Source organism: Natator depressus, chromosome 14, assembly GCF_965152275.1.
Source record: "Natator depressus isolate rNatDep1 chromosome 14, rNatDep2.hap1, whole genome shotgun sequence".
Taxonomy (NCBI): Eukaryota; Metazoa; Chordata; order Testudines; family Cheloniidae; genus Natator; species Natator depressus.
Window position 1 is genome coordinate 5,249,385 of NC_134247.1, and position 11,566 is coordinate 5,260,950.

Consider the following 11,566-nt stretch of genomic DNA (forward strand, 5'->3'; position numbering starts at 1 on the left):
TTTGTTTAAATTGTAATTTAAAAAAAATAGAGTTGGGGAACTTCTGCAAGAATATGACAGTGAATATTCATTTGAATTTTTAAATACTGTCAATACGGTTTCCTTAACATTGTTTCCTTGTGCTCCCCCATCAGTCGGTCTCTATCAATCTATTGTTTCTTGGCCCTGCCCCAAAGATCTGCCAATCTACGGCTATGACATCTTTTTGTCATTTTTGTATATTGCCACTCTAATAGGGTCCTGGACCTAAGTATTACCACAGTAGGTAGAAAGAAAGAAAGAAAGAAAGAAAGAAAGAAAGAAAGAAAGAAAGAAAGAAAGAAAGAAAGAAAGAAAGAAGTTGTTTACTTCAACTGTATGTACTTCCAATTTCAGAGTAGCAGCCATGTTAGTCTGCATCCGCAAAAAGAACAGGAGTACTTGTGGCACCTTAGAGACTAACAAATTCACTTTCTGTGAATATTCTAGCAGGCGAATACACTGGCTTTGCAGAATAACAGTGAATTTTAAGGGGCTATTGGAGAATTATTCATTATTCATGGAATGTGAATTCTGAATTAATAAATGTCAGGAGACTGGATAAAAAGAATTATGCTCATTCATTTGGTATTGTGTGACCTACGTGGACAATGAAATCTAACCAACACAGCCTCACCAGTTTTGAATGTCAAGTTCCTTTAACCAATTGATGAGGCTCAATCTCAATTCCAAGAATTATTTCTTCAGAAAAAAATGAGGAATTCTTAATCTACCCATAGGAAACATAGTACGGTGGGGGTGGGGGGGGGATGGGGAAATTACTGAAGAAACTAATCACTGGGAATCATTTGCCCTAATTTTCTGACAGCCAGAGGTCTCTCATCCCAGCATTGCTTTGTCTTCAGGAAATCTGCATCCACTCCACATAAGGCTGTGGTCTAAGAAGGGTTGGGCATGTTTATTTGTACTTAGACTGGAAACCTCCATAAACAAATAAAAACCCAGGTGCAACAAGAAGTGATGCTAAGTGATTCAACAGGTGGCTCCTAGCCGACTGAGTCAATACTGGCCCGGCAAGGTGCTAGGACAAACTGTGCTTCTGTTGGTGCCATCTGCTAGAGGAGACATAAAACAAGTGGTTGTTTGTAAAGCAAAATAGCATGGGACCATTTTTGTCATATTTCCTTTTTTCCCCATTGTCAGGTTGTATGCTTTGGGCATGCACAGGGGGAAATGGGGCTGTTGGAATCCACTCCACAGTGGTAGAAAGAAAGTACACCTGGTGTAATGGAAAAATGAAAGGAGTACAATCTGCCCACAACCCCAGCTCTTCCAAGTGTTCCCGGAGCCTGCCCAGTGAGCCCAGAAAGTGGGCAGGGCCAGGGCATGCAGGAGATGGGCTGATTCGCCTTTGATCTTGGGAACTGACTGGAACTTAAAGCTGCTCCCACCTGGTGGAGTCATTGGGGAAGGGAAGCAGCAGTAGCTCCATCTACCTTTCACTGTGGTGTAATTTCCCCTCTGATGTAACTGCCCCTCCTGGTGGAGGAAGTAAAACATTGCACATGCCCTGCAACCATCAGAGGTGAATCAAGCCTCATATTGATGTTTTTTGCTGCACAAATATTGTCCAGACAAAACACAAATCATTACCACTGGTTGCCAGGATGTCTCATCCACTCCAGAAATGGAAGTGGCATCTCATTTGGTGGTCAAGCTGCAAATGGGCAAGGAACTATGGGTATGGGTGTGATCTCAGCCTTCTGGCTGGTATTGACATTGGCATCCCTGAGATGGAAAAGCCAGGGGCCAGTCCCACCTTCCTTTTGCATACAAAACACAATGGAAGCTGAGTTGAAACTGCTGGTGTGCAAGGAAGGCAGGCCTAGGCCCTACATTTCTGTTCTGATATGGACTGGTCACAGCTCCACTCACGCTGTCCAAAGCCAAGCTGTGACACTGATTGCCAGGATGAGACATGAAGGCTAACGTGGCTTGCAGTGTGGCTGCCATGCTGTTTTAAAAAGATGCTTCGTGCCAGCACGACTCCATGACTCTATAAATCTATTGTCATACTTCATTTATTTGCCATTACATAATTTCCAGCTGCATAAATCAGCCCTCTGCGTAGAGACCAATTTTCCAGAAGCCTGGCAGATTCTAGTCGACTCTGAACATCACTGCTGGTCAGTTCTTTATTGCTTCCTCAAAGACTTAAATCTTTTTACTTTTAGAAGATACCCCTTGGTCTAAATAAAGTCTCCAGTCTCATTCAAAATTGCGTATCCTCTTTTTTTTTCCCCAACAGAGGCAAGATCTGTGTGCTTTCTTATTAAACTATTTCATTCTTGGCACAGTTTATAAAAAGGCCGTACTTCAGCAATTTAAGCTTTTCTTCCTGGAGGCACAATACCCAGACAGGAGGAAAAGTAAGTCAAGAAGACAAAATAAACACATTTTTCAGGAAGACTCTAAGCCAACTGGAACTACCAGTGAAGGTTTGAGAGACTAGCTGCTTATGATATGTGCAAATGCCTGCCTGCAACGCACACACCACGGAAGCACACACAAGATTGCTGTGTTTTAGAGGACTGAGGAACTGTGAAGGCGCAGCTGGAAAACTGAGGCAGACAAAATAATTCTGCCCCTTCTGCTCCACTAATAGGCCATGCACAATTCAGGAGCAGTTGTGCAAGCCTATCTAAAGGGAGAATTGAGCTCCTATTGTTCAGACAAGAGGAGAAGGGGACTAGCTCCAGGTTGAAAGTGTAGCTTTTAAAATAGTCTAAATTACCCTCCCTCTGGGTGAGCAATCTTTAAGGCTGTACACAATTTTTGCTCTCCATACTATATTTAAAATAGTAGGTAGTGTGTATGTCTTCACCCACTTAAACACAAAGGTTCATTTTGGAGATTGTGCCAAAGCAACTTCATCCGTGGAGGTGATCCACTTTTCCTAAAAAAAACCCCAAACCCTAAAAAAAAGCCCAGATGTGTACAGCTATATATTAGTTTTGGAAATACACTGGTGATAACTGAAACTAACCGTCATTGACTTCAGTAGGACTACTTGTGTCTCACTCATTGACTTCAGTGGGAGTAATCACTGTTACCAGATCTTCATCTGAGAGGAAGAGAAGCAGATTCCTACCAAACTGTGGGTGGAAGAAGGCATTTCTGATTGGCGTCACTATCAGGTCATCCAGGGTTAATGAATCTAGCAGAACCTCCAGGCTCTATGCTACTTAAATGAATGGGGAAATGGGAGGGAGCTGTCAGCGACCTCAAACCACTGTAAGCAAACTGAGGGTGTTTTGGTCCAAGGTGCTGGGGGCAAAGGGAGGAGTGAATTCCAAAGTAGTGGTCCCTTCAAAGAGAACTGAATGTCAGCAGCTCCCTCCTTTTAAAACCCCTTTGTGGAACAGTTTGAGTTCTTCTGGTGATCACAAATACGGCAGCGCTGCAGAGGGTGCTAATGCAAGCCGTGCTCAAGTTTTAACTACTTTTACTGAAAATGTCACCGCATGTGTAGTTTAGGCCTTAGAATCTTATTCCATGTTCCAATGTGATTCACAAGGGAGGTAGAAATACAATTATGGACTCAAGCCCAGTTCGAAGTGAACTGAGAAACATTGTCTATTTAGATAACTCTGCAAAATAAAAGGGGAAAAGAAACCTACCTCTGCATCCTTTCTCTTCCTCTATAACTGAAATTGAGTTTGAAGTTCAGGTTATGCAACAACATAGCATTGTCTCATTTTATTAAGGCCATCAGCTTCTGGAGGTCTTGGGCTTGTTATTGCTCTCAATTAACACACTTCTCCTCTTTCTCTCTGGAATCCTTCCTGCTGGTTTGCATTGTAAGAAAAACTCCATCTCACAACCTCCGAGATATATTTCAATTTGTGAAGCTGTAACCCACCAAACATTATCCATGCTGGTCTCCATCCCAGCATGCCACGTTAATTAGAGCGAAATTAACAGAAGGAAAAAAATCACATTGCTTTTTTTATTTTCCTTCTTATGGGCTCGTGTGTGTGAAGAAATCTTTTCTTTTACATATTAAGAAAGAAAAGAGTCAGCAAATGAAGCCAGACAGTAGCTGTGTCTTTTGGCAATGGGAGTAATCTAATAAAACATCACCTTTCAGAGACCAAAAAAAAAAAATCACCTCTCTGGACACCGGGTAACGTCACCTCAGCACGAAATATATTCCACTTTTGGTTTGTGTTTTTTGGACCAATGCAGCTTAGGATGGTTGTTATCCCAAGACCATGCCACCAGAGTTGGAATTAATAATATAAACGGTGAGCCCGAGCTCTGATTGACAGCCCTGATTCTGTTAATACCCTCTAGTGAGTCTTCTACCACGGTCAGAAGTTAAAATTTATTTTGACAAGCTTTCTGCTGGTTACGGAGGCTAGAAGCTTTATACTGGGGTATCCCACGATTAAATATCTGGCATAGATTATCAAAAACTATAGGGGTAGGCAACTAAGGCCTCTTGATGACAAACTAGATCCTGCAGCGCATACAACTTGGTTTTAATTAAGTTATTACTTTCTTTAATGGGAAGTAGCTGTGCCTTTGTTCTTGTGCAAGTCAGCAGACAGTTACTGAGCATGGAATGTAAGCAACTCAATTAAGTAAAGGCTGCCTTGATGGATGCTGGGATGGACATGGAGTTCGCCCCCTAAAGTACCTGCTGGTTTCTGTTTCACTCAGTGGCAACTGCCTCTCTGCTGAAGGATTCAGGATTTCTGGGGTGACAATGTCAAGGCACATGAATTTCAACCCTGTAGGGATCACAATGAGTAATTCATGATTAAGATGGGAGCTACTGGGCTTAATCAATGGAACCATAGTAATTAAAGACAGAACGATCTATGAGCTCATCTTGTTTATTCTCCAGCCATTGCGGGATTGCTCTTCACAGTTTCTTTTCCTGTCCTCTGTCCACTCCTGTTTCCAATGCTGCATCAAACAAGATGGGTATTTCAAAGAGGAATCACACAACAGGTTTCTGTATTTTGTCTCTGAATAATCTGTTGGACTGATGGATCCAGCTATAATCTATGGCTAACGGGTGATACCCCTCCCAGTGAAGAGAGGTGAGAAAGGCCTGTTTGTCCATTAACTATCACATAATAGAAATACTGCATGGGGTGAATTTCCCCCATCTTGTCTAGAGAACAAGCACTGACCTAGCAAGCGAGGTCACTATCATTAAGAAATACTTAGCCTGATTCTGATTTTGCTGACACCCAATTTACCCCAATGTAACACCACTGACTTCAATGGAGTTACTGCTGAGCTCAATCCAATTGTCTTTTTTCCTTTTATGAAAAATAAATAAACAAAAACGTAACTAATAAAAACACCAAGCAAGCACTGAGGGACCAAAGCTGCAGGTGAGTTCATAGAATCTCAGGGTTGGAAGGGACCTCAGGAGGGCATCTAGTCCAACCCCCTGCTCAAAGCAGAACCAATCCCCAATTTTTGCCCCAGATCCCTAAATGGCCCCCTCAAGGATTGAACTCATAACCCTGGTTTAACAGGCCAATGCTCAAACCACTGAGCTATCCCTCCCCCAGGTTGAAGTCAATGGCCCATTGAGCCAAATTTGGGGCCCCAGAACATCATATTTGGGGCCCCATTTCACTTTATTCACACAGGTGTTACAGATGTTTGGGGGGGCCCTGACCTTGGGGCTCTAGTACAACTGTTCGCTCTCCCCCGACCTTGTCAGCCCTTATACCCTATAAGAGCATGCCCTAAATAAGCATTTTAAGATTGATGGCCCCTGTGAAACCTCCCTGCTTTTGCAGAATGGTTTCAATCAAACCCGCATACTCTATTCTACATGCTGCTAAAGAAACTCCACTGTTTTATTCTTAGTTTGAAGAGTCAGGGTTATTCGTCAGTACTGAACCTACAGAGAGTCCTTTCTCAGCATACGGAGAGAGCATTATTGCACAGCAACAAACAGCCTAGAATAAAGCAATACCACAGCACTATTTAGTGGGGATCTGGATGACTGCACTGAAGCACAGACTTCACATATGGTCACAAGAGTCCCTTGTGCAGAGAGCTAGCAGCCCAAATCTTATTGCAGGCTATACACTTTACATTTAATTCATCAACAAAGAAACAACTTCCATGAAGAGTTTACTGGAAAAACGAGGAATCAGGCTGATTTCAAAGCCACAAATGGAAGAATTGCCTCGATTATAGTCTACATATGCCTAGATCTTTAGGCTGTCTCTCATCACTTTGCTTCACAAGGTATTGCTGAACTCAGAGCCTCTGATGTTAGAACCACTGAGGCGATAGATTCTCTGCGTATTCACTTGTTTAAAAAAACAGCAAAATCAGTTTAAGTGGCAAAGGCAAAATGGCACAAGGGATGCTGAAGGAAGGCCATCCAGGTGCTCTGCTACACTGACTGACATTGACACAGATTCAAATACACTGGAGCCTGGAATGGAAATTCAAAACTATTCAGGGCAGCTCAAGTCCACATTCACTGCTCTGAATATTTAGAGTGGGAGCTGGCTATTATCTGCCTTATGGTAGGGCTTGGATGTCCCAGTCAAGATCAAAGCCTCATTGTGCTAAGCACTCTACAAACACACAGTGGCTGCCCTGAAGATCTTTTAATCCAAATAGACAAGAGAGGAAAAAAGGCTGGGGAGAAAGGAAGTACTATTAGTTCCATTTTACAGACAGGAAACTGAGGCTCAAAGAGAAAGTAAGTGATATACCCAATAGGGGGTTTGTAGTAGATCCAGGAACTGAAGCCAAATCTCCTGCATCTGAGTTCAGTGCCTTAACCATGAGACCGTCCTGCTTCTGCATGGGTCATAACCAATACCAACAATATTCAGATGGAAAATAGATGATGGGTAAACATGGGACTCAGGTACCTAAGGACATGTCAACACCGCACACTAATCCTGGGATCTGACTCAGGTTTGAGTCCAAGCCCACCTTCTGTCCACACACAAATCAGTCTGACACTGCTTAGCAAGCACTCAGGACTTGGGTCCTAGGACCCTGCTAGAGGGGTAGATCAGAGCCTGAGTCTCATTGAGACTTGGGTCCACTCTCTGACATTTCTCAGTGCGGACACATCTCAAGCCACAGAGGTGAGTCAGAAGATCTGTATAGTGACATATGTATGTGTTAGCATGGCTGTGAGAACTGCGTTCAGCAACTGTAAGCCCAGGTTTACACTCCATGTGGACACTCAAGAATGGGCTCGGAAACAGAGCCCACAAGTCTTGTTTTAGTGTGCATTGTAGACATGCTTTAAGTGACGTAGGAACTTTTGAAATTTTTACCCAAAATGCAGGGCTCAGCTTCAAGAGGATCATGTATGTGCTTGAACAACTTTTCCAGTATATTAGACATTACTTGTTTATTAGGATTATATAAATATCTATAGAGATAAATAGAGATATCTCCATTTTTATATTAGAAGCTATTAGATTCCATTGCTTACCTGTGCCTGTTCCCTTTTCTTTATTTCTACTTGCATTTTGTTTACTATGATCTTGTACCAGATATTAGCCTCCTGTTATCCAGGTATAAACTTGAATTGGCCAGGTAGTTTCCAAAGAGAATGGAAAATTAATGGAAAATGCAGTGTCTGAAAAATTTAAATTTTCCACAGGAAAATTTAGATTCTGCCAAAACATTTCAATTTTCCATCAGGAAAACCAAGAGCTGAAATATTTCATTTGAGTCAGTTCAACATTAAACTTCTTCTTCCCCTAGTGACACTTTGTCTCATGGGAATTGTAGCTCAGGTACTTCTTGGCTAGGTGACAACCTCCCTGAAGAAACATGGTCTCCCTTATCCAGTTGCATGGTGCACCATGGGAATCACATGACTGTAGGTGCATCATGGGAGATGTAGGGAATGTCAGGCCTGTTTAAGAGGAGAAATAGAGGGACCTGGTTAAATCCTCTGAGATTTATGGCCAATACTCATCAAATTTCACCTTTTGACAGGGCTTAAAGGTTTTGCACAGCTGTCATAAGTACTCAATACTGCTGAAGAAAAGCTATCTAGGTCACTGTTATTTGCTCTTCAAGCACCGTGCTTGATATTTTACTTGGACATTGATTAATATTCAGGTATCGTTGAAACAATTATGAAATTGCACCTTTAGTATGGGAAATGAAAACCTGATCCCTAGATACTACTAGACTATGTAAAAGGAATACGTTTTAAACTAAATCCTTTGTTGGCCCTGAGACTAAGGTTTCTCATAAAAGACAGCAGCTATGGGATCACTGCAATAGCATGGCTGAACTAAACATGCTTAACAAAGTTTCCCTTTGTCAACAGTGTTTTGCTGAAGTTCCCTTGTAACAATATGAGTATCAGACTTCAGGCCAATCTCCGTAATTCTTTAACTAGAGATTTGCACATTATTAAACAATGGTTTTCTCCAGGGCTGAAAAGCCATCATACGGTGGAATGTTCTTCATCATAGAAAATTCAGACACTCCCTTCTCCACATCAGAAGACCACTGTGAGGCATGCCAGTGTGGAAGAACAGAAATGGTAACTGAAGTCAGAATAAATTTCAGCTGAAATACTTCTTTTACCACATCTGCCCACGGAGTGTGTGGGGAAAGGCACGTTACTTGAAGTCAGCTCAAACTGCTTTCCTAACCATTAATTAGCCTCTAGTTATAATTATAGATTTTTGCAGTGGCCAGTGTTGTGTCCCTTCTATAACTGCTTAGTGCAGGCCAGGAATTAGCGAGACACTGTGTGATGTATTTAGTCTGTGTTAAATTAGTCGGGGAGCTGGAGAACCAAAGAGAACCACAGGGTCTGTCTGTGTCCAGTGAGCTCAATAAAGAATCCCCTTTATGTTCCTCTTCTCTACCAGAAGACACACTGCACTCACTACATTTAATCATGGTAACCCTGATTTGTCACAGTCCTTTTGCTTTTGGCGAATGTTCCCCTTTCATAGTTTGGAAGAGAAAATGTATTTGTCTGCTTGAATCTCTCTGATTTTCACCTTGGGATTTGATCAAGACTATCACAATGCTGATCTCAAATGAAATTCTTCCATGTGCCTTTGGCAATGCACTAGCCTTAGAGATGGTCAAAACTTTGTCATGGAAATATTTGGCTTTTGAACAAAACTTAAAATTTTCGTGGAAAATTTCTTTATGACAAAAATGTTCTGGGTTTTGTTAAACACAGAATCAAACATTAAAAGAGCTCTGTTTATGGCTTTCAGTTTTTTTATTTCTTCTCATATTTCATTGGGGAGGGAGGGGAGGGAGTGAAGGGGGGAAACACAAAAAGCATTTTTTTTATTTGAAAAAATTATGTTTTTTTTGCGGGGGGGGGAGAACAAAATTATTTTTGGTTTTCATTTAATCAAAAAAAAATACACATATTTTGTTTGTTTGTTTTGCCCTTAATTTTTTTTCAGAAAATATATAGCAGTTTCAAAAAGTTCTAACTGGGCTGAAGAATGGGTAAGGTGTACTTTTCAAAGCCAGTCCTATAAACCCCTTAAAATGTGCTTCCTAAAGCAAAGTAACAGTGCAAAGAAAGCTATGATGGGCCTAACAATTAATCTAATGCCAGGTTGAACTGTAGATATGTGTTTTAGATCATTAAGATGGAAGCCCAATGAATTATGAAGAGTGTTTTCCAAGGAACGCCACTACGTGGCTGGCAATCGCAAGGTTGCAAAAAGCTTCCGTGTCATAAGATCACCAGTGATGGACATAAACCCTCTTAAGGACCCAGATAGACATAGACCAGATGGTGTGGTGATGATGATGGTGATGATATACCAGCACAATACCATGGATATTTAAGGGTCATTGGAACCTCATTGTGTCACAATGAAACAATGCTCAATAGCCCTCAAAACTTCTCATTGCTTACTGATTGTGTTGTGGTCTAGTAGCTACCAAAAAAAAAGAGACATTCTATGTACAAAGCACTAACGCATATTAACATAGTTCATCTGCTGCACCAACTGACGATCTGGCCCTCTACATTTTATCGTTTTGTAATTAAACCTCATCAGTTGAAAACTTCCTGCTAGTGGTAATGATTGCTGGATTTTGGCTCTTTGATCTCGGTGTGTTAGGTGTTTAGCCGAAGCATTGAATTATTGTTGAAGCCTCAATTTATGAGCACATGCTTCATATCCTCATTTTAAGTCCCAAGTGGAAATGAGTTTGTTGGGTCCTCATCTTATTTTGTAGTGGATATTGGTTCACATTAAAAATATTGTCAAAACAATTGAAACATCTGGCACTGTTGAGAGTCTCTGAGGATCAAAAGAAGCTCACACCTGAAATAGCAAAGTTATAAGACAGATTTAAGAGGATCTATATTGAGTGCTTGTCTTCCTATTAGGAGTGTTATCTGATCATCACTCTTATTTGCAGAAAAATAATAGGAAAACTAATTGCTTTATAATTTATTTGGGAGAATCTACATGAAGTGAATAATTGAAACTATCAGTGCAAACTTCATATCAGCTAACAACTCTTTGTGTCTTGACTATCTATTTGCAGGTTACCTACACTGCAGAATGAATCTCCAAACCTCTGGGATTAAACGGATATTTTGGGTGCAAAAGTAGCACATGACAGGGCATAGGAAATGTGTCTAAGATAGGAAGGAATGTTACACACTGGTCAGTATATGCAATTGTGATGTGACAAAGCAGTTTCAGATTTTACGAACTTATTCAAAGGTCATTTTGGCAACCGTTCTACTGAGCCTGTTCTAAAACAGTTGCATCAAGATATCTTTTTTTCTTTCTTTAAGGTTGCCTCCACAACTTCTAACGTTATCCTCTTTCTCTTTCATGGACATAGGTGCAAACATAGGCCGTTACAATGGTTTTGCTTATAGGCAAACTCCCATTGGCATCAGGATTTGGCGCTGAGGCTTCATCTTGAATTCATTTGCGTGTGGCATTTGCATGCTGATTTCTTTGACTCCTGAATGGTTCAATTTCAAAGCACATCTTTCCCTTTTATCTTCAGCTGAATGAGACATCTCAATAAGCGCCAGATAAAGACGGAAGTCCTTTCTCTGAAATCACACAGGCATGGCCAGCTGTGATGAAAACTGGCTGAAATTTCACAGGCTGCTTGTCTGCCCTCAAGCTGGTGCATTAGTTCCTTTCATTTTGGAGGAACAGAGGGGGGGAAAAAGACATTTCTTGCACACATGGTAGCCAAAACAGCTGAGCGTCTTCTGCTGTTTATTTTTCCTTCCAGAAGTTATTTTTGATTAAAACACACACAGAGCATATGTAGTGACTAGTAACAATTAAATACATGATTTGCATCAGATAGGTTATTAGGTGATAAAACACTCATTATATTGGGGATAAACATTGCCTTTTGCTTTTGGACCTTTGAGTTGCATTATTCAGTTGTTTGACAGTAGAATGCCCTTGTGCTATTTTTCTGACTTCAAGAAGTCCTGCTTTTATGCTTTTCCCTTCAGATATTCTGTTGAATACAAGCAACGAGCTGTCTGGCACTGAAAAAATAAAAGCTATTTTTGAACCGATTA